Source organism: Zea mays, chromosome 2 (genome assembly GCF_902167145.1).
Source record: "Zea mays cultivar B73 chromosome 2, Zm-B73-REFERENCE-NAM-5.0, whole genome shotgun sequence".
Taxonomy (NCBI): domain Eukaryota; kingdom Viridiplantae; phylum Streptophyta; class Magnoliopsida; order Poales; family Poaceae; genus Zea; species Zea mays.
This window is the reverse complement of record NC_050097.1, coordinates 229,160,886-229,185,971: the sequence shown is the minus strand read 5'-3', so window position 1 is coordinate 229,185,971 and position 25,086 is coordinate 229,160,886. Positions and strand designations below refer to the sequence as shown.

The following is a 25,086-nucleotide window of genomic DNA, read 5'->3' as shown; positions in this document are numbered from 1 at the left end:
ATAGGACACTCTACATTTGTGGTATTTGCTATGGATAATGGTCCTAATGGATCCGATAGCAAATACCATGATTCTTTGTGAGTCCTATAGCAAAAATTTCCCAAAAGCTTTCACACTGGCTGATGAGGCTTGACTTTCGGTCACTAATGCTTACGCGTAAGGCAACATTTCGTAGTAAGTTATCACAACTTTACCATAGATCCTTCCAACAGCACGTGAATTCAAGTCACCGAGTCAGACTGTTTGAATGGAGCAATTCTTTTTTCAAAGGTGGATGGAGCTTTCCTAACTTTTTTTCTTCCTACATGTAATATTATATACATTGAAAGTCAAACGAAGCATTTTTGTTGATCCAGAACTTGGAATATTTATTCATATTTAGGACTAGTTTTGAGAACCCTATTTTTTCAAGTTATTTCTGTTTTTAGAAGAGAAATTAGTTAATTTTTTCTTAGAAAAATAAAAATTCTTAAGAAAATGGATTTTCCAAACTAGCCCTTAATGTTCGAGACTCATTTGGAAGGACCATGAAGTGTACAAATGTAACCTTATCTGACAACTGGATTAGTAAACACGTGAGCCTGGCCTTTCAAATTGTGTACTATACAGTACAGATTCTAACTTCCATGCACCTGATGAATAGACAACTATTGTTCTATTGAAATGCGTTGCGTGCCATGTTTTTCTCCCTGTGATGCTCTGTTCATACAGTTGGGAAAATAAAACTAAGGCGATTACAGTAAGAAGCCAACTATAATTTCCTATTATTTATGATTATATTACACATCGAGACTTTATCATATGGTAATACTTGCAGTTATACAGATGCTGATCAGCTGATCGCGATGCCTTTTTCAGTCGAGGCATATGCTGAATCCAAAACATTTTTGGACTAAGCATTTTTTTAACTCCAGTGTACTACAACTTCTGCTACTTTGGGTGGTACAATGCAAAGAAGCATTTGGAAATGAGAACTATCATTTTGTATCTACTTCATCTTCGTCATCGTTCGGATGCTCCTCGGCACTCTGAATCTGAGGCTGGCCATTAGCATTCTCCCAGAATGAATCAGTGCTCGGCAACTCGTACCCTGCCGATACACTTGGAACTTCTTGCACGCGACGTCTGGGATTTCCTTGTGCATGTTTTTCATGACACCCCAAGGAGGAGGTACCCTACCCTACGTACAATTGAACAAGTAAAAGATCCCGTCGTCAGCACATATCTTGATTAATGCAATCGATTGATTGTGTTGGACTAGCATCAGACCTTGTGACAGGATCTGCCAAGCAGACACTCAACCAGGCCCTTCAGCTCTCTGAAGTAGGTCATCAGCTGCAGAGAGGCAGCCGACTGCACTGACATGGTCTGCCGGCTCGCCGCCCTTGTCGAGCACGAGACCAGGGTAGTAGTACAAGGCTACAAGCTAATTATAAATTCGGCGCCATAGTATAAAATTAAAACTAAAAGATGTATAAGTATGACAGGTGAACTTACCTGAGCCAATGCCTGGATTGAGATGGCCTCAAGCATGCCCTCATGCAAGTAACTAGGAAAACTCTTTCTGCAGTTGGAAGCACAAGGTAAGCACTTGCTTAAAGGGACATTCAGAGGTGATAGCTTACCCTGGCTAATGTGCATTGGAGGGTGAGTGCATACTTGACTTGTGCAGGTATTTGAACGAGTATGCCGTGCACGGAGTAGTGTAAGCATCCTGACGCGCTGAGCAATGAACCGACGGCATCCTTCTTTCCATCTGCAGAAGTAATCACAAAGTGTCATTCCCCCATCCATCTGCAGTGTTCACAATTGATACTGCCGTCTGCCGGTGTGATCAAAACTACTTTGACTGTTCATTGAAATGAGGATATATATAAAATTACTGGTAGTAACAAAGTAATTACGGATATCTACTGCAAAGAGATGGAACGAACAGACCTTCTGACACCTTCCTTTCACCACCACCTTGGCTGTTCTTTGGAAGGAGTAATAGATTAGCCTGAATAAGAAATAACCTCTTGTAACCCAATCAGTAAAGGCATCCAAATAATACTCCCTCCATTCCAATACCAAAAAAAACACAGCAAAGGTGCCAAACTCTCACCTGGTCATCATCTAAGGTCTTCCAGCTGAACTGCACTGACGATTCGAGACGGCTCTCTGTTCAGATCAATCAAAATTTCACTATAAATCTTTGACTCTACGAGTAATTAACCATGAAGATTATACAGAAGAGATTCCTTAAAATAAAACAAAACAAAGAGATTACACACAGAAGTGAATAAGAAAAGGTTGAAACTAACCTTTCGTTGTTGTTAAACCAAGAACAACCGGCAAAAGTACTCCCTCTAACGCATGCTGCAGTTCTTGAACAGCTGATACGTCTGCATAATCTTTCCATAGCAGAAGGTCACCAATTGGAAAAGAAAAGAGTAAATCAGAACCGTTTATCATAATCAAGTCCAGCCTGTGAGCAGCAGAGCAGTAGTGGCCACAGATCAGTGACGAACGACATACAGATCTCTTAAGCCAGCGCGACCACGTGAGCGCGGAGTGCGGCTGGAGAGGCGACCGACGACGAGATCCTCGGAAACCATTCCTGCGAGCGGATGAGCTACGTCAGAAGCCACTGGTACGCGGACGGTGGGCACGAACACGGCCACCTCCTCCTGTATGATGCTCCGGCGCTTGCGCCTCTTCCCGCCTATGGCGTACTTCTCGGGGATTGATGTGCCACACCCCAGTTTCTGGGTGGAAGCAGTAAAAACATTCAGAGTGGAGTTAGAAAAAGTATCAACCAAGATCGATGAGCATCCAACAACAATCTCAGTCAATCAAGAACATCCATGAGGCACTCAGTTCCTCAGCCCAGCGTAGGCTGCGGCTGCCGACAAGCATAGATGGCCAAATGAGCCGTGCTAAATAGGCCAGCACTAAACACGGTATGATCCGTAGTGCTTCAGAACTGCACATGCACGATTTATATAGTGTCAGTGCCAGCACGACACAAGTCTAGTGTCGTGCTTGGGTCGTCACCCCGGCACGATAGGCTGGCACGAGCACGATTAAGTGACCGGTACAGTAAGGCACGACTTAGACCAACCGGTGGTTTATAGATATGATTGTGATATGTGCATGCAGTGACGGACCTAAGATTTTTATACAGAGTGTGCCGCAACAAAATTTTCATGTATAATTCTATCTAATGTACATATAATTTATAGTAAATTTGGTAAACAATTCGATATATAGATATAAAGTTTGGCATTCAACAATTAAGCATGAAAGTTACATAAATTAAACATAAAGATTGCAATAATACTACTTATCTGGACTGCGCTTCCTCAACGCCATAAAAGTCTCAATTATATCTTCTTCATTCACTTCGAAGAAAATATCCCTCTCGATGTATATAACAAGACAATCATCCAAAAGACTATCACACATCTTGTTTCTCAATTTAGTCTTTACTAAACTCATTGCAGAAAATGTCCTTTCAACACTTGATGTCGCCACCGGCAAAAGCAATACCAATTTGAGAAGCAAATAGACCATATCAAACACCTTATGTCTCTTTGTTTCAACAAGCTTAACTGAGAGGTCCACAAGATTAGTTATGTCTTTGAATCTATCATCTTCTCTTATGCCATCAATATAATTATCAAGTTGCAAGTCAAGTTTTAACAAGTCAGTGTTTGACATGTCATTAGGATAGAAATCAGCTAAGCTTTCGTACCTTATGTGCATCAAAAGAAGCAAAGGAGTTGAAAGGATCCTAGGCTGACATACAAGAAAGCAGCTCCATATTAGCCTCACTAAACCGACTAACAAGTTCTAGGCTAATTTGATCAATGACCCCAATATATACTTCTCTTCTGAAGTGGTCATCATTGGTTTGGTTATGAACAAATCGTCATGACTTCCATAAGGCTTATAATTTCCATCCATAGCAATAACTTTGATATCATGTTTGTTGCAAAATGAAGTGATTCTTTGAAGGAATTGATCCCAACCATCAAGCCTTAACTGTTGCATTCTTCTCTTTGCCACATTAACAAGTGAAATTGCATTAATAATATCTTGCTCCTTTCTTTGCAAACACACTGATAGATCATTTGTATATCCAAGAATAACAAACAATAATTGTGCATCAAAAACAAAGTCTGTAGAAAACGGGTGACGCCTAAGAGGGGGGGTGAATTAGGACTTCTAAAACTTTTACTAAACTAGGCCACAATTAAATCCCTAGAGCAAAACCTATGCAAATAATCAAAACTAGAATGTGCAAGCTAGGTTTTGTCTAAGTGTTGCTATCTCTACCGCAAAGGCTAAGTTTCAATCTACACTAAATAAGTATGATTACAAGATTGAAACTTAAATGCTTAATATAAATGTGGAATGTAAAGAGCTAAGTAGAGAAGCAAACTCTCGTGGATGACGCCGGTATTTTTACCGAGGTATCCGGAACCACGCAAGGTCCCGACTAATCCTCGTTGGTGCCCCTACGCAAAGGGAAGCCCACGCGAGGACCAAGCATCACGGTCGAGTAATTCCGTAGAGAGCCACGGGCCTTCTCCACGCGCAAGTGGTGCTCCGCTTCCGGCTCCTCTCGGACGCTCCCCGCCGTCTCCACTATCGAGCTTCCGGCCGAAACGCCGCGGGCCTCATTCCCTCCGGTACACGGTGGCGGCCGTGACACAAACGCGGTTGTCACGGTCTCGCAAGACTCTCGCCCCACTCGGTACAATTACAACGACTCACACAGGAGCCAAGGGGTTGTGTGGTTTTACAAAACTCACTCAACTAACTAGGGTTCACCTAGAGCAAGCGCTAAAGCGGTCTAACTAACCTAAGCACTTCGCAAAGCACCTACGCTAATCACCGAGTGATTCTATTAAGCACTTGGGTGTTTGAGCTCTTGGAAATATGCACTATATGTCTTGGTATGTTGCTTGGGCTCTCACACTTGAGAATGGCCGGTTGGGGTGGTATTTATAGCCTCCACACCCCAAACTAGCTGTTGGACAGAAAGCAGTAGCTTTTTTGTCGTCGGGTGCACCGGACAGTCCGGTGCACCACCGGACATCTACTGTGCAGTGTCCGGTGTACGCCACGTCAGCCGACCGTTGGCGCCTGTAGCAGTCGACCGTTGGATCCGACCGTTGCCGTATGTCCGGTGCACACCGGACAGTCCGGTGCTACAGCCAGAGAGCGCCTGTCTGTGGCCTCTCTGCGCAGACTGTCCGGTGCCACACCAGACAGTCCGGTGCACACTGGACATCAATGTCCGGTGCACCACCAGGCGTTGGCTGACAGCCCTCATCTTGGATTTCTTCGCTGATTTCTTCGGGCTTCTTTTGTTCTTGAGTATTGGACTCCTATGCATCTTTTTATGTCTTCTTTTGAGGTGTTGCATCCTCATTGCCTTGGTCCAATTCTCTTTGCATCCTGTGAACTATAATTATAAACACTAGCAAACATATTAGTCCACAGGTTGTGTTAATCATCAAACACCAAAACTCAATTAGCCAAATGGCCCGGGGTCCATTTTCCTTACAATCTCCCCCTTTTTGGTGATTGATGACAACACAACCAAAGCAAGCAAATAATACAAGTTTTTGAATTAAAATGTGCACTCTACTTGCTAAGATGCATGATTATCCCCACAATATGAAATTATGGACTTAAGCCTCCCCCTAACTCCATAATTCACTTACTTCCTATTTTTGGACCAAATAACCAAAACCACTGGAAAAACCATTTGTAGATATAAAATTTTAAATTGGTGGTGTTTGGTGTTTGATATAGTTTTCATTGCTTTGGTCCCTAAACTTCTCCCCCTTTGGCATCAACCACCGAAAAGGAAGACATTAAAAGCATGTATGAAGTAAATAAAAGCTTGCCCTCAACAAGAATTGTATCAAATGATATCACTAGAAGGATATTAAATTAAACCATATGAATGATACCAGTTGAAATGATTACTCCCCCTAAATGAGTGTTCTCTTTAGAAAGAGGTTTCTCCCCTTTTTAGAGATGAAGAAATACTCCTCCTGACAGAGATCCTCTACTTAGGAAAAAGCATGTGAAAATTAGAGGTGCAAGACATGATTTGAAAAGACTAACTTCCCTTATGCATAGGTAACAGAATATGAGTTAACCACTTATGCATTTTTAGCAACATGGAAGTATATGATATGAACTATAGTCTAATCAAATTTTGGAGAAGACATGTAAATGATACTGGATATAGTCTCAAAAGATACCAATTGAAAGTCAATGGCGAGCTTGAGAGACATGAGAGTTCTTGGAGATTTTGCAGTGGAAGATTGTTGTCTTTCTCCGGGGACTTCATTTTTCTTACAATGAGACTATCACATGAAATAGACTTGAAAAGGTGTTAGTCTCAAAGTGTTAGATTATAGAGTAACCTCCCCCTAAAGGTGTGCATACAAGTTTTGAATACTTGTAGGAGACATGCACTTTGATTTGATATCAAGAGGGGCAAATTATCTATAATCCTAACTTTGGCACATATAAGTTAAATGATACAACTTGTAGAAATCAAAATTTTCAATTTATGCATCATTTACTATTATAAAAGCTATGTGCCGTGCTTAAATAAACATTTTAAACCATGTAGGTTTGCTTAAGTATTTGAATTGAAAGCAAGCAATCCTACCATGTGATTTACCTAGTATGCATGATTTTAAACGGAGGTACATAACAAATGTAAAACTAGGCAAGAAAGGTAAACTAGATACAAGGTAAATAGATACGCATATCAAAAGATACAATAAATCTAGTTACCTTAGTCATGGGTGGGAAATTTGGGTCCAAATTTTTTGCTAACCCATTTGGCAATAAACTTGATCCAATATGATGTATCCCATGATATACATCCTGAATTTGCCAAGTCTCCAAATTTCCCGATGACCTTTGGTCCACTCACTTCCCTTTCGGGATCCAAACCTTCTTGGTACTTTTCATGGTTGAAATTATTTCCTTTGGCACCCAGATGCGTTTGGCCCCCTTTCCTTTGTTGGCTTGCTTGTTGGCCTTGATTGCTATCACCTTCACATTCTTCTTCTTTTTGATTAAGTATGGTGTAGCAGTCTTTTTGTTCACCTTTTTGATGTAGGTGTTGGAGATTTTGCTTGATGGCTTTTGCTTGAGCTTTTGCCTTTGTTTATCCCCGGTCATCGCCTTGCATTGGAAAGACTTGTGGCCTTCATGTGGCATAGCCTACAAATCACAGTTTCTCCCTCTACAGGCTTGTTCACTCCCGTAGTGGTGTTATCCTGTGGAGGTCGGATTTGTTTGGCTTTGCCTTTCTTGTCATACAAAGCCTTGCCAAGGCGAGCCACTTCTTGCTTTAATTGTTCATTTTCCTTTGCAACCTCATCCGAACATGTCTCTACAACAATATTCTCAACAACGACTTGGTTGCAGGAGTTAGAATCATCAATTAAGTCAAAGCAGGAAGTAGAAGCATCTTTCTTAATTATTTCAGGCATTTCAATTAAAGATGTTGCTGGGGTGCTACCAATGTTTTCTAGCTTAGCAGTTAGCTCATTATTGTGTATGCTAAGAATTTCCATTTTCTCTAGCAAATTTTCAATAGCTTCTTGGGAGCTAGCTAACTTAGCCTTAAGTTTTTCATTCCTTTTAATAAGGCTATCATCGGTAGCAGTGGATAGAGCACTAGATTCTAATAGCTCAATTTTAGTTGACAGCTCACTATTTAAGTTTGCAAAAGTTTCAAATTTTTCTAGCAAACCTTTGTAATCATTTTGAGAGCTAACCAACTTCTTTTTCAAAGTTTTAAGTTGAGCTTTTTGCTTAGTGCAAACATCCTGGAAAAAATCTACGGCTTCCGCAAGCTCATCTAGAGAGGGCTTTCCCTCACCTTCATCATCACTACTACTTTCATCACTAGAGGATGGAGTGCTTTTGTTACCTCTTGCCATAAGGCATTTGTGTGATGATCGTGATGATCGTGACGAGGACCGGTGGTTGCGCGTCCTTGGAGGTTCATCTTCACTTGAAGAATCATCCCAAGTTCTAACACTTGTTAGCGCCTTGCCTTTGCTCCTCTCCTTTTTGGGTTTGGCCATATTTGGACAGTTGTCCCTGAAGTGGCCCTTCTCCCCACATGCGAAGCATCCTCTCTTCCTTTGCTTTTTCCTGTCAATGTTAAAGAGAAGATCCTCGACCTGCAGGGGCACACCCATTAGATTAATCTTGCGGATCATCCTCATTACCTTTCCGACGCGTCAGATTGTTTCTTCGTCCTCGGAGGATGATGTGCATGGTTGATTATCTTCATCATCATCACTTTCTTCTTCTTCCTCTTCTCACTTGAGGAACTTGGAGTGGGAGCCTTCTTTTTGCTCTTCCTTTCATCACATGCAAAAGCATATGGTCTTGAGGAAGTTGGCTCCTCTCCCCGACTCATTTTTCGCGACATCTCAAAGGCCGCGATTTTCCCAATCACAATGGTCGGGGTCATGTTGCTCAAGTCCTCCATGTTGTGAAGGATGGTGATGATGATCCCATATCTTTGTTGTGGTAGCAGGGAGATAATCTTCCTCACAATGTCCGCATCACCTAGTCTATTAATGCCAATAGAGTTGAGCTCATTGATTATTAGATTCAAACGAGAATACATGTCTCTAACAAGCTCATCATCTTTCATAGCAAAAGAATTATACTCATTTAAGACTAGGCAATGTTTTTGCTCACGGACATTGGATGTGCCGTCATGGAGCTCATGCAATTTTAGCCAAATCTCATTAGCAGTTTTTAAGGTAAATACTTGGTTAAAATATCCATGCTAAGAGATTCATACAAGCAATTTTTGGCTCTAGCATTTAAATGAATTTCTTTTTCCTCACTCGTGGTGGGTTTCTCAGGATTCTTGAGGGGTTTCATCCCGTCACGAGTGACTCTCCAAACACCTAGATCAACGGCCTCTAGGTAACAAGCCATTCTAGCACTATAATATGGGAAGTTAGTGCCGTCGAAGTGTGGTGGCCTGTGGGTATCCATCCCTTCCTCTAAAAAGCGTCGGCTCTTTTAGCGGTTAAGCTAAAGCGTTTCAAATGAGCCAAACCGGCTCTGATACCACTTGTAGGAAACGGGTGACGCCTAAGAGGGGGGGTGAATTAGGACTTCTAAAACTTTTACTAAACTAGGCCACAATTAAATCCCTAGAGCAAAACCTATGCAAATAATCAAAACTAGAATGTGCAAGCTAGGTTTTGTCTAAGTGTTGCTATCTCTACCGCAAAGGCTAAGTTTCAATCTACACTAAATAAGTATGATTACAAGATTGAAACTTAAATGCTTAATATAAATGCGGAATGTAAAAAGCTAAGTAGAGAAGCAAACTCTCGTGGATGACGCCGGTATTTTTACCGAGGTATCCGGAACCACGCAAGGTCCCGACTAATCCTCGTTGGTGCCCCTACGCAAAGGGAAGCCCACGCGAGGGCCAAGCACCACGGTCGAGTAACTCCGTAGAGAGCCACGGGCCTTCTCCACGCGCAAGTGGTGCTCCGCTTCCGGCTCCTCTCGGACGCTCCCCGCCGTCTCCACTATCGAGCTTCCGGCCGAAACACCGCGGGCCTCGTTCCCTCCGGTACACGATGGCGGCCGTGACACAAACGCGGTTGTCACGGTCTCGCAAGACTCTCGCCCCACTAGGTACAATTACAACGACTCACGCAGGAGCCGAGGGGTTGTGTGGTTTTACAAAACTCACTCAACTAACTAGGGTTCACCTAGAGCAAGCGCTAAAGCGGTCTAACTAACCTAAGCACTTCGCAAAGCACCTACGCTAATCACCGAGTGATTCTATTAAGCACTTGGGTGTTTGAGCTCTTGGAAATATGCACTATGTGTCTTGGTATGTTGCATGGGCTCTCACACTTGAGAATGGCCGGTTGGGGTGGTATTTATAGCCTCCACACCCCAAACTAGCTGTTGGACAGAAAGCAGTAGCTTTTTTGTCGTCGGGTGCACCGGACAGTCCGGTGCACCACCGGACATCTACTGTGCAGTGTCCGGTGTACGCCACGTCAGCCGACCGTTGGCACCTGTAGCAGTCGACCGTTAGATCCGACCGTTGCCGTCTGTCCGGTGCACACCGGACAGTCCGGTGCTACAGCCAGAGAGCGCCTGTCTGTGGCCTCTCTGCGCAGACTGTCCGGTGCCACACCAGACAGTCCGGTGCACACTGGACATCAATGTCCGGTGCACCACCAGGCATTGGCTGACAGCCCTCATCTTGGATTTCTTCGCTGATTTCTTTTGAAAGTCGCCTAGAGGGGGGGTGAATAGGGCGAAACTGAAATTCTCAAAATAATCACAGCTACAAGCCGGGTTAGCGTTAGAAATATAAACGAGTCCGTAAGAGAGGGAGCAAAACAAATCGCAAGCAAATGAAGAGTGTGACACGCGGATTTGTTTTACCGAGGTTCGGTTCTTGCAAACCTACTCCCCGTTGAGGAGGCCACAAAGGCCGGATCTCTTTCAACCCTTCCCTCTCTCAAACGGTCCCTCGGACCGAGTGAGCTTCTCTTCTCAAATCACTTGGGAATCAAACTTCCCACAAGGGCCACCACACAATTGGTGCCTCTTGCCTCAATTACAAGTGAGTGTTTGATCACAAGAAAGAATCAAGAAAGAAGAAAGCAATCCAAGCGCAAGAGCTCGAAAGAACACAAGCAAATCTCTCTCTCTAGTCACTAGGGCGTTGTGTGAAATATGGAGAGGATTTGATCTCTTTGGTGTGTCTAGAATTGAATGCTAGAGCTCTTGTAGTAGTTGGGAAGTAGAGAACTTGGATGCAATGAATGGTGGGGTGGTTGGGGTATTTATAGCCCCAACCACCAACTTGACCGTTGGTGGAGGCCGTCTGTTTGATGGCGCACCGGACAGTCCGGTGCACACCGGACAGTCCGGTGCCCCCGCCACGTCACCAGTGCCGTTGGAAAATGACCGTTGGAGTTCTGTCTTCTGGGCCCGCCTTGATGTCCGGTGGCGCACCGGACATGTACTGTAGGATGTCCGGTGCGCCAGCATGGGCGTGCCTGACCTCTGCGCGCGCTGGCGCGCAATAAATGCGCTGCAGGTAGCCGTTGGCGCCTGAAGTAGCCGTTGCTCCGCAGATGCACCGGACAGTCCGGTGTACACCGGACAGTCCGGTGAATTATAGCGGAGCGGCTGGAGTGAAAACCCGAGGCTGGCGAGTTCCTGAGGCCGTCCTTCCATGGAGCACCGGACATGTCCGGTGCACACCGGACAGTCCGGTGAATTATAGCGCGAGTGCCTCTGGAAATTCCCGAAGGTGACGAGTTTGAAACCTGAGTCCTCTGGTGCACCGGACATGTCCGGTGGCACACCGGACAGTCCGGTGCGCCAGACCAGAGGAGCCTTCGGTTGCTCCTTTGTATTTTTGTTGAACCCAACACTTGGTCTTTTTATTGGCTAAGTGTGAACCTTTGACACCTGTATAACTTATACACTAGAGCAAACTAGTTAGTCCAAAGATTTGTGTTGGGCAATTCAACCACCAAAATTATTTAGGAACTAGGTGTAAGCCTAATTCCCTTTCAATCTCCCCCTTTTTGGTGATTGATGCCAACACAAACCAAAGCAAATATAGAAGTGCATAATTGAACTAGTTTGCATAATGTAAGTGTAAAGGTTGCTTGGAATTGAGCCAATATGACTACTTACAAGATATGCATGGATTGTTTCTTTCTTATTTAACATTTTGGACCACGCTTGCACCACATGTTTTGTTTTTGCAAACTTTTTGTAAATCCTTTTCAAAGTTCTTTTGCAAATGGTCAAAGGTAAATGAATAGGATTTTGCAAAGCATTTTCAAGATTTGAAATTTTCTCCCCCTGTTTCAAATGCTTTTCCTTTGACTTAAACAAAAACTCCCCCTAAAGGAGATCCTCCTCTTAGTGTTCAAGAGGGTTTTGATATATCATTTTTTAAATACTACTTTCTCCCCCTTTTGAACACAATAGGATACCAATTGATAAATACTCTTGGAAAACACTAAGTTTTTGAAATTGGTGGTGGTGCGGTCCTTTTGCTTTGGGCTCATACTCTCTCCCCCTTTGGCATGAATCGCCAAAAACGGAATTATTAGAGCCCTTCGAAGTATTTTCTCCTCCTTTGGTCATAAAATAAATGAATGAAGAGTATACCAAAGTTGGAGAGATGCTCGGAGTGACGGCGAAGGAAGAGTAGTGGAGTGGAGTGGAAGCCTTTGTCTTCGCCGAAGACTCCAATTCCTTTTCAATATACCTATGACTTGGTTTGAAATGCTCTTGAAAACACATTAGTCATAGCATATACAAAAGAGATATGATCAAAGGTATACTTGTGTGCTATGTGTGCAAACTAGCAAAAGAAATTTCTAGAATCAAGAATATTGAGCTCATGCCTAAGTTTGGTAAAAGTTTGTTCATCAAGAGGCTTGGTAAAGATATCGGCTAATTGATCTTTAGTGTTAATGTATGAAATCTCGATATCCCCCTTTTGTTGGTGATCCCTAAGAAAATGATACCGAATGGCTATGTGCTTAGTGCGGCTATGCTCGACGGGATTGTCGGCCATTTTAATTGCACTCTCATTATCACATAGCAAAGGGACTTTGGTTAATTTGTAACCGTAGTCCCGCAGGGTTTGCCTCATCCAAAGCAATTGCGCGCAACAATGACCTGCGGCAATGTACTCGGCTTCGGCGGTTGAAAGAGCGACCGAATTTTGCTTCTTTGAAGCCCAAGACACCAAGGATCTCCCCAAGAACTGGCAAGTCCCTGATGTGCTCTTCCTGTTAATCTTACACCCCGCCCAATCGGCATCCGAATAACCAATCAAATCAAATGTGGATCCCCGAGGGTACCAAAGCCCAAACTTAGGAGTATAAGCCAAATATCTCAAGATTCGTTTTACGGCCGTAAGGTGGGATTCCTTAGGGTCGGATTGGAATCTTGCACACATGCAAACGGAAAGCATAATGTCCGGTCGAGAAGCACATAAATAGAGTAAGGAACCTATCATCGACCGGTATACCTTTTGATCTACGGACTTACCTCCCGTGTCGAGGTCGAGATGCCCATTGGTTCCCATGGGTGTCTTGATGGGCTTGGCATCCTTCATCCCAAACTTGTTTAGAATGTCTTGAGTGTATTTGGTTTGGCTAATGAAGGTGCCCTCTTGGAGTTGCTTCACTTGGAATCCTAAGAAATACTTCAACTCCCCCATCATAGACATCTCGAATTTCTGTGTCATAATCCTACTAAACTCTTCACATGTAGACTCGTTAGTAGACCCAAATATAATATCATCAACATAAATTTGGCATACAAACAAGTCATTTTTAAGAGTTTTTGTAAAGAGTGTAGGATCGGCCTTTCCGACTTTGAAGCCATTAGCAATAAGAAAATCTCTAAGGCATTCATACCATGCTCTTGGGGCTTGCTTGAGCCCATAAAGCGCCTTAGAGAGCTTATAGACATGGTTAGGATACTCACTGTCTTCAAAGCCAGGAGGTTGCTCAACAAAGACTTCTTCCTTGATTGGTCCATTGAGTAAGGCACTTTTCACGTCCATTTGATAAAGCTTAAAGCCATGGTAAGTAGCATAGGCTAATAATATGCGAATTGACTCAAGCCTAGCTACGGGTGCATAGGTTTCACCGAAATCCAAACCTTCGACTTGGGAGTATCCCTTGGCCACAAGTCGAGCTTTGTTCCTTGTCACCACACCATGCTCATCTTGCTTGTTGCGGAAGACCCATTTGGTTCCTACAACATTTTGATTAGGACGTGGAACCAAATGCCATACCTCATTCCTAGTGAAGTTGTTGAGCTCCTCTTGCATTGCCACCACCCAATCCGAATCTTGTAGTGCTTCCTCTACCCTGTGTGGCTCAATAGAGGAAACAAAAGAGTAATGTTCACAAAAGTGTGCAATACGAGATCTAGTAGTTACCCCCTTATGAATGTCGCCGAGAATGGTGTCGATGGGGTGATCTCGTTGGATTGCTTGGTGGACTCTTGGGTGTGGCGGCCTTTGCTCTTCATCCTCCTTGTCTTCATCATTTGCATCTCCCCCTTGATCATTGTCGTCATTTTGAGGTGGCTCATCTTCTTGATCCTCTTGTTCAACATCTTGAGCCTCATCCTCAATTTGAGTTGGTGGAGATGCTTGCATGAAGGAGGATGGTTGATCTTGTGCATGTGGAGGCTCTTCGGATTCCTTAGGACACACATCCCCAATGGACATGTTCCTTAGCGCTATGCATGGAGCCTGTTCTTCACCTATCTCATCAAGATCAACTTGCTCTACTTGAGAGCCGTTAGTCTCATCAAACACAACGTCACAAGAAACTTCAACAAGTCCTGAGGACTTGTTAAAGACTCTATATGCCCTTGTGTTTGAGTCATATCCTAGTAAAAAGCCTTCTACCGTTTTAGGAGCAAATTTAGATTTTCTACCTCTCTTAACAAGAATAAAGCATTTGCTACCAAAGACTCTAAAATATGAAATATTGGGCTTTTTACCGGTTAGGAGTTCATATGATGTCTTCTTGAGGATTCGGTGTAGATACAAACGGTTGATGGCGTAGCAAGCGGTGTTGACCGCCTCGGCCCAAAACCGATCCGAAGTCTTGTACTCATCAAGCATGGTTCTTGCCATGTCCAATAGAGTTCGATTCTTCCTCTCCACTACTCCATTTTGTTGTGGAGTGTAGGGAGAAGAGAACTCATGCTTGATGCCCTCCTCCTCAAGGAAGCCTTCAATTTGAGAGTTCTTGAACTCCGTCCCGTTGTCGCTTCTAATTTTCTTGATCCTTAAGCCGAACTCATTTTGAGCCCGTCTCAAGAATCCCTTTAAGGTCTCTTGGGTTTGAGATTTTTCCTGCAAAAAGAACACCCAAGTGAAGCGAGAATAATCATCCACTATTACAAGGCAATACTTACTCCCGCCGATGCTTATGTAAGCAATCGGGCCGAATAGATCCATGTGGAGTAGCTCAAGCGGCCTGTCGGTCGTCATGATGTTCTTGTGTGGATGTTGGGTTCCAACTTGCTTCCCGGCTTGACATGCGCTACAAATCCTGTCTTTCTCAAAATGAACATTTGTTAATCCTAAAATGTGTTCTCCCTTTAGAAGTTTATGAAGATTCTTCATTCCAACATGGGCTAGTCGGCGGTGCCAGAGCCAACCCATGTTAGTCTTAGCAATTAAGCAAGTGTCGAGTTCAGCTCTATCAAAATCTACCAAGTATAGCTGACCCTCTAACACTCCCTTAAATGCTATTGAATCATCACTTCTTCTAAAAACAGTGACACCTACATCAGTGAATAGACAGTTGTAGCCCATTTGACATAATTGGGATACGGAAAGCAAATTGTAATCTAAAGAATCTACAAGAAAAACATTGGAAATAGTATGGTCAGGTGATATAGCAATTTTACCCAAACCTTTGACCAAACCTTGATTTCCATCCCCGAATGTGATCGCTCTTTGGGGATCTTGGTTTTTCTCATATGAGGAGAACATCCTTTTCTCCCCTGTCATGTGGTTTGTGCACCCGCTGTCGAGTATCCAACTTGAGCCCCCGGATGCATAAACCTACAAAACAAGTTTAGTTCTTGACTTTAGGTACCCAAATGGTTTTGGATCCTTTGGCATTAGACACAAGAACTTTGGGTACCCAAACACAAGTCCTTGACCCCTTGTGCTTGCCCCCAACATATTTGGCAACTACCTTGCCGGATTTGTTAGTCAAAACATAAGATGCATCAAAAGTTTTAAAGGAGACATTATGATCATTTGATGCAATAGGAATTTTCTTCTTAGGCAACTTAGCACGGGTTGGTTGCCTAGAACTAGATATCTCACTCTTATACATGAAAGCATGGTTAGAACTAGAGTGAGACTTCCTAGAGTGAATTCTCCTAATTTTGTCCTCGGGATAACCGGCAGGGTATAAAATGTAACCCTCGTTATCCTGAGGCATGGGAGCCTTGCCCTTAACAAAATTGGACAATCTTTTAGGAGGGGCACTAAGTTTGACATTGTCTCCCCTTTGGAAGCCAATGCCATCATTAATGCCCGGGCGTCTCCCATTATAGAGCATACTTCTAGCAAATTTAAACTTTTCATTTTCTAAGTTATGCTCGGCAATTTTAGCATCTAATATTGCTATATGATCATTTTGTTGTTTAATTAAAGCCATATGATCATGAATAGCATTGATATCAACATCTCTACATCTAGTACAAATAGTGACATGCTCAATGGTAGATGAGGTTGGTTTGCAGGAATTAAGTTCAACAATCTTAGCATGTAGAATATCATTTTTATCTCTAAGATCGGAAATTGTAGCTTTGCAAACATCAAAATCTTTAGCCTTAGTAATCAAATTTTCATTTTCTAATCTAAGACTAGCAAGAGAAATGTTCAATTCTTCAATCCTAGCAAGCAAATCATCATTATTATCTCTAGGGTTGGGAATTGAAACATTGCAAACATGAGTATCAACCTTAGCTAACAAATTAGCATTTTCATTTCTAAGGTTGTCAATCATCTCACGGCAAGTGCTTAGCTCACTAGATAGTTTTTGACATTTTTCTACTTCTAGAGCATAAGCATTTTTAACCTTAACATGTTTCTTGTTTTCTTTAATTAGAAAATCCTCTTGGGAATCCAAAAGGTCATCCTTTTCATGAATAGCACTAATCAATTCATTTAATTTTTCTTTTTGCTCCATGTTAAGATTGGCAAAAAGAGAATGCAAGTTATCTTCCTCATCACTAACATTATCATCACTAGAGGATTCATATTTAGTGGAGGATCTTGATTTTACCTTCTTTTTGCCATCCTTTGCCATAAGGCATTTGTGGCCGACGTTTGGGAAGAGGAGTCCCTTGGTGACGGCGATGTTGGCGGCGTCCTCGTCGTCGGAGGAGTCGCTAGAGCTTTCGTCGGAATCCCATTCCCGACAAACATGGGCATCGCCGCCCCTTTTCTTGTAGTACTTCTTCTTTTCTCTCCTCTTGCCCTTCTTGTCGTTATCCCTGTCACTATCACTTGATAATGGACATTTAGCTATAAAGTGACCGGCCTTACCACACTTGTAGCAAACCTTCTTGGAGCGGGACTTGTAGTCTTTCCCTCTCCTTTGTTTGAGGATTTGGCGGAAGCTCTTGATGACGAGCGCCATTTCCTCATTGTCGAGCTTGGAGGTGTCTATTGGTTGTCGACTTGATGTAGATTCCTCCTTCTTTTCCTCTGTCGCCTTGAATGCGACAGGTTGAGCTTCGGATGTGGTGGAATCATCAAGCTCGTTGATCTTCCTCGAGCCTTCGATCATGCACTCAAAACTTACAAAATTCCCGATAACTTCCTCGGGGGTCATTTTAGTATATCTAGGATTACCACGAATTAATTGAACTTGAGTGGGGTTAAGGAAAATAAGAGATCTTAGAATAACCTTAACCACTTCGTGGTCATCCCACTTTATGCTCCCGAGGTTGCGCACTTGATTCACCAGGGTCTTGAGCCGGTTGTACATGTGTTGTGGCTCCTCCCCTTTGCGAAGCCGGAACCGACCGAGCTCCCCCTCGATTGTTCCCCGCTTGGTGATCTTGGTGAGCTCGTCTCCCTCGTGCGCGGTTTTGAGCACATCCCAAACCTCCTTGGCGCTCTTCAACCCTTATACTTTGCTATACTCCTCTCTACTTAGAGAGGCGAGGAGTATTGTTGTCGCTTGAGAGTTGAAGTGCTCGATTTGGGCCACCTCATCCTCATCATAATTTTCATCCCCTACTGACGGTACCTGTGCACCAAACTCAACAACATCCCATATACTTTTGTGGAGCGAGGTTAGATGAAATCGCATTAAATCACTCCACCTAGCATAATCTTCACCATCAAAAGTTGGTGGTTTGCCTAATGGGACGGAAAGTAAAGGTGTATGTTTTGAAATGCGAGGGTAGCGTAGGGGGATCTTACTATACTTCTTGCGCTCTTGGCGCTTAGAAGTGACGGATGCCGCGTCGGAGCCGGAGGTGGATGTTGATGAAGTGTCGGTCTCGTAATAGACGACTTTCCTCATCCTCTTGTGCTTATCCCCACTCCGATGCGGCTTGTGAGAGGAAGATTTCTCCTTCTTCTCTTTGTGATGAGAAGAAGATTTCTTCTCCTTCCCTTTGTTTGAGGAGTTCTTCTTCTTCTCCTTCCTCTTGGTGCGGGACTCTTCCGATGAAGTGCTCCCGTGGCTTGTAGTGGGCTTTTCGCCGGTCTCCATATCCTTCTTGGCGTGATCTCCCGACATCACTTCGAGCGGTTAGGCTCTAATGAAGCACCGGGCTCTGATACCAATTGAAAGTCTCCTAGAGGGGGGGGGTGAATAGGGCGAAACTGAAATTCTCAAAATAATCACAGCTACAAGTCGGGTTAGCGTTAGAAATATAAACGAGTCCGTAAGAGAGGGAGCAAAACAAATCGCAAGCAAATGAAGAGTGTGACACGCGGATTTGTTTTACCGAGGTTCGGTTCTTGCAAACCTACTCCCCGTTGAGGAGGCCACAAAGGCCGGGTCTCTTTCAACCCTTCCCTCTCTCAAACGGTCCCTCGGACCGAGTGAGCTTCTCTTCTCAAATCACTTGGGAATCAAACTTCCCACAAGGGCCACCACACAATTGGTGCCTCTTGCCTCAATTACAAGTGAGTGTTTGATCACAAGAAAGAATCAAGAAAGAAGAAAGCAATCCAAGCGCAAGAGCTCGAAAGAACACAAGCAAATCTCTCTCTCTCTAGTCACTAGGGTGTTGTGTGAAATATGGAGAGGATTTGATCTCTTTGGTGTGTCTAGAATTGAATGCTAGAGCTCTTGTAGTAGTTGGGAAGTAGAGAACTTGGATGCAATGAATGGTGGGGTGGTTGGGGTATTTATAGCCCCAACCACCAACTTGACCGTTGGTGGAGGCCGTCTGTTTGATGGCGCACCGGACAGTCCGGTGCCCCCGCCACGTCACCAGTGCCGTTGGAAAATGACCGTTGGAGTTCTGTCTTCTGGGCCCGCCTTGATGTCCGGTGGCGCACCGGACATGTACTGTAGGATGTCCGGTGCGCCAGCATGGGCGTGCCTGACCTCTGCGCGCGCTGGCGCGCAATAAATGCGCTGCAGGTAGCCGTTGGCGCCTGAAGTAGCCGTTGCTCCGCAGATGCACCGGACAGTCCGGTGTACACCGGACAGTCCGGTGAATTATAGCGGAGCGGCTGGAGTGAAAACCCGAGGCTGGCGAGTTCCTGAGGCCGTCCTTCCATGGAGCACCGGACATGTCCGGTGCACACCGGACAGTCCGGTGAATTATAGCGCGAGTGCCTCTGGAAATTCCCGAAGGTGACGAGTTTGAAACCTGAGTCCTCTGGTGCACCGGACATGTCCGGTGGCACACCGGACAGTCCGGTGCGCCAGACCAGAGGAGCCTTCGGTTGCTCCTTTGTATTTTTGTTGAACCCAACACTTGGTCTTTTTATTGGCTAAGTGTGAACCTTTGACACCTGTATAACTTATACACTAGAGCAAACTAGTTAGTCCAAAGATTTGTGTTGGGCAATTCAACCACCAAAATTATTTAGGAACTAGGTGTAAGCCTAATTCCCTTTCATCTTCGGGCTTCTTTTGTTCTTGAGTATTGGACTCCTATGCATCTTTTTATGTCTTCTTTTGAGGTGTTGCATCCTCATTGCCTTGGTCCAATTCTCTTTGCATCCTGTGAACTATAATTATAAACACTAGCAAACATATTAGTCCACAGGTTGTGTTAATCATCAAACACCAAAACTCAATTAGCCAAATGGCCTGGGGTCCATTTTCCTTACAAAGTCAAATGACTCAAATACACCAAGCATAGAATGTATCCTTGTCCAATCACTTCTAACTATAGTATTCTCTCCAAGAATCATGAGAACATCTCGGATTACAGGAAACATAGTAATTATGTTGTATATAGTTTTGTAATAAGAGCCCCATCGAGTCTCACTAGGCCTAGGCAACCCCATCTCTTGATTCAATCCTCTCCCAGTTCCAAGTTCACCACATTCAAGTGATTTCATAAGATTCTCAAGTCTAGCATCTCGAAGCATACTGTGACGCTTACAAGAAACTCCAACAATATTCAATAAGAGAGTTACTTGATCAAAAAACCACACACAATCATTATTTCCCTTGGCAACAACAACAAGAACTAGTTGGAGTTGATGTGCAAAACAATGGATATAATAAGCAGAAGGTGACTCTTGCATGATCAATGTTTTCAATCCTTTAATATCACCTCTCATGTTGCTAGCCCCATCATAACCTTGTCCATGAATTCGTGTCAAAGTCAAGCCATGACTAACAAGTAAAGCTTCAATTGCATTCTTAAGTGATAAAGAGCTAGTATCATCTACATGAACAACTCCATTGAAGTGCTCACATGGCCTTCTCAATGCATCAACATAACGCAAGCAAAGAGCTAGTTGTTCTTTGTGCGATATGTCACTAGACTCATCCGCTAAAACTGCAAATGGCTCTTCACCAAGCTCTTCAATTATTTTATTTCTAGTTTTTATAGTGCAACACTGAATAATCTCCTTTTGTATCTTTGGGCTAGTCAAAGTGCAATTACCTGGAGCGTTGTTAAGAACATACTTGTTGACCTCTTCACTATTTGCAGCAAGAAATTTCAAGATTTCAATAAAGTTTCCTCTGTTGCCAGACTCCTCACTTTCATCATGTCCACGAAATGACAATCCTTAATGCAAAAGAAACTTCAAACATCGAAGTGAATATGTCAAGCCTATCTTATAAAGATTGTGATCATCATCACTCCACTTCTCAATTTTATTATAAATTGTTGTATTAGGATTTATAAAGCCAAGATATTTCTCTTCGTTTGTCTTATGTGCATAGAACCCACATGTTTTAGAAGTGCTTCAGACCCATTATTCCAATTATTCCAACCATCTAAAGTAAATGCAAAAGTCCCTTTGCCCTTATTTGCTTTACTTTTGAATAAGTAGCACATAAAGCAAAATGCAGCATCTATCTTGACACTATATTCAATCCAAGGAAAATTTTGAAACCACACAAAATTAAAATGGCGATCTCTATCTCCAATTTTCCTATTTGAGAATTCATGTGCATATGGTTGAAATGGACTTCTAAGAATATATGCTCTTCAAATTGTATCGTGATCATTAGCATGGTAACTTGCAATAGGTTGTCTTTCACCTGGATCATGTGGAAGACGACTGACATCATAAATTGTTGGCGGTGGCGATGCAGATGGCATTGGATTCACAATTTCTTCATTTATCCTCTCTTCCTATTGTTCTTGAGGTGTCGGCGCTTGAGTAACATCCGGAGATAATGAAGAAGCAATAAAATTTTGTTTCTTTACAGTATGATTGTAAAAAAGAGAGGCAATATCTCCCTGCTTATTCATATTTTAGTCACTACAGAAACAATTGTAGTAAATCAACAATCAATAAGACAAAAATCAACAACAATATATATACACACATTGCGTTAGACAAAATTCAACAAAAAATATATGTACATTAGTACATTACCTAGCCGGATGGGGCGTTGAACAGCAAAGCAAAGGCTTGAACAGTAGAACAGCAGAGCAAAGGCTGGGAACAGCCAAGGGGCAGTGGGGCACAAGCACTAAAGGCTGAAGCACAACGCACGCGCAGCCACGCAAGTAGGAGTACGACACTATGGCCAGGTGCCCAGGCCAACAGGCAAGAGACAACAGCCAATAGGTACGGGCCGTACCCATACGACTATAGGTGTACATTTGGGCCGGGCCTGATGGGCCGGCCCGAAGCACGAAAAAAAAGCACGGCCCAGGCACGGCACGGCCCGAAATAATTTAGTGTCGGGCCGGCACGGCCCATTATATCGGGTCGGGTTTGGGCCGAGGTCACGGCCCATGGGCGGGCACGAGCACGGCCCGTTTAAGGCAGGCACGAAAAGACCCATATAGAGGCACGAAAAGGCCCATATATTTATTAAAACACACTTCATTCCACACTTTCATATACTTGATAAAGAACACAAAGCTAGAGATAATGCTAGTTAGATGTTTTTTTATCTTTGAATTAGAGTGTGTGATGTAATTTTACTTTTGTCATTAGACAATAAACTGAACTTACGAACTTTGTATAGAGCTGATTATACTCTTTTTTCTTCTAACAAAATGATTTATAAACGAGGTAGTCATTGCATAGCTGTGGTAACTTTAATACAAATATTAAGTTTGATTTTGTTCAAATTTATTTGTCTTATCTTTTATTTGTTTTATTATTTTTTTGAATTTAGGGCTCTAACGTGAATTTCGGGCCAAAAACTGAATTTCGGGCCAAAAATTGAATTTCGGGCCAAAAATTGAATTTCGGGCTTTTATAATTTCGGGCCGCCCGAAATAAGCCCGGCACGTTTAAGCAATTATGGGCCGGGCCGTGGGCCGAGGGCGAGGCCCATGGGCCGGCCCGGCACGGCCCGAAATTCAAACGGGCCGGGCCGGCCCGAAATTCAAACAATACGGGCCTTTTCGGGCTTGGGCCGGGCCGGGCCGGGCGGCCCGAATGTACACCTATACATACGGCCGACGCCGGCCGGACGGACGGAGGCAAGGGCGCAGGGCAACTGGGCACTTGGGCAGGGCATCGGTGCACCGCATGTCACTTCTCTCCGCTCTTGTCTGTCGTCGTCTCGGGCGTAGATCGCAGGAAGAAAAACTGAACTCAGCCATCGTCCGGTGGAAGCTGAACGATCGCGCGTGCTGTTGGAATAGGAACGGGATGCCGGGATGGCCGGATGGGGTCTTCGGTGGGCCTGGCTTTAGGTGTGCCATGGCCCACTTGGACCTCCTGTGGGTCTACCACTATGTGCATGTGATTATAAATTGTTATTTGTTATGATTTTAAACATAATGAATTTATTTTATAATGGTATAAATATTCAAGTTTTAAAATTATATATATATATATATAATCTTAAAGATCTTCTATTTCTTGAGCTTTTAAAATAAAATAGTGTCTAGGCTGGCATAGGCACTATTAGGTGTTAGTACCGTATAGTGCCGGCACGGCACGATTAGCCACTATAGTGTAGTGCCTGGGCCGCTGGTTAGGCACTAGTGTCGGCACGGCACGATTACAGACTTGTTAAACATCATTTGCTCGCCAAAAAAAGAAAAGACCGTGAAAACCAGATCCAACAGTCTCGCCATCGAGCTCGCTTCTCCATCTCACTCGACATCGCGTTCTCGTCGCTGGCCATCTTTGTCGAGCAACTCCAACTCGCCATTCTCCTGCCAGCACACTCTCTTGCCCTCCCGCAGTCCCGCTTTCGCGCCATCCCACTCTCGCATCCACGCCCACGCTATTGCGCTCTGGCCGCCGCAATCTTCCATTGCCACCGCAATGTTCAGGCCGCCGCGACCCTATCCAACAGAGAGTGGAGAAAAAGGGATGGGCACCAGATCTGCAGAGAGTCATTCCCAGTTTCTTCTAGGAAGGGTGGAAGAAGAGGCATATCATCTGGAGGGAGAGTTCGCTGATTCCACTGTCAGATCGATGCGCCACCGGGTGGTTCCCCTCATAGCCAACGATTGGATCCCAGAAGATGTGTCAAATGGTAGCCAATTCGACGGTGAGAACGCCTTCTGTTTCTAATATACCTGCATTTTGTGGTATGTTGTCTTGTAGATGGATTGAATACCCATAAGTTGGCATATTCATTTACACTAGATGCCGCCAATAAAATTAACCTTTAGATTTTGATACTGTCACTCCTAATTTATTCCTTGGTTGAGCAACTTCCAATAGATTCATGTTAATCAATGGCTAGTAATTATTGAAGAAATATTCTTGTTTGCTTGACATTTATAATAAATGGGGTAAGGAGAATTAAAGGTCGTCCATAAGAGCTTTATTTTCATGCTCCCTTGATTTTGGTTTTAGATTATTCTTTGTGTCCAGAAGAGTTTTCTCAATTTGATCCATGTAATTTTTGAAGTGAGGTTCCTTAAATTTGATGTTACATCCTTTCTTTTCTAGACTAGCAACTGCATGACTTTTCACTTTGGGTTCACATCTGCAGATTGCAACAAAACAAATTCACTTTGGGTTCACAAATTCCTCTACAGGATGTACTTTTCACTTGAACTGTTATGTAGATGTAGGAACAAGGAATGGTTCAGTTTTTAGGAATAATGTGCATATTTTATTTCAGAAAATTTTCTAGTTGGTTGAGTTTCAGATTTTTTTTGTACCAAGCTGATGGATTAAAAAGGATCAGTACATGTTTGCAAATTATTTCAGAAATTGTTCTCTTAGGTTCCTCTGATGTAAACAATGGCAGCACATGTTTGTGATTAAGACCAATGACTGCCTGCAACATTGATTGAGAGATCAACTAGATTGTTTCCACAAGCTTAATCAAGAGATGAACTAGATTGTTTACACAAGCTTAATCGACATTTTAGAAATTATTTCATAATTTTTATCTCTATTTGTTTCCACAAGCTTAATCGAGAGATCAACTAGATTGTTTGTGCCTTTGCAGTTATCATCTTGTCTCATGACATCAATATAATTATCAAGTTGCAACTCAAGATTTAGCAAATCAGTGCCCCTGATGTCATTAGGGTAGAATTTAGCAAGTCTAATTGTCTTTCACCTGGATCATGTGGAAGGCGATTGATAACATAGACCTTGCGGTGCTGATGATTGCGATGGTGGTGAAGAATTAGGCATAGGATTATGATTTTCTTCGATCACTTTTTCTTCCTCTTGTTCATTACTAGGTTGCCCTTGATTTACTGCCGGAGTTGAAGAAGCATATACCATGGAGGTAGCAAGCTTCTTTGCTTCATGTTTTCGAAAAAGCGAAGCAATATCTCCACCCCTCTTCATGTTCAAAAATGTTCAATCACTGTATTGTACAAGTAAATTGATAGGGCACAACATCAAAATTATTTCATTAA

The 25,086-nt window shown here is 43.3% G+C and overlaps 1 pseudogene; it reads right to left on the bottom strand.

Moving 5' to 3' along the window:
- Window positions 1–734: 734 nt before the first annotated feature.
- LOC103649375 (uncharacterized) lies at window positions 735–2,834 on the bottom strand (annotated as a pseudogene).
- Between the last annotated feature and the right edge of the window lie 22,252 nt (window positions 2,835–25,086).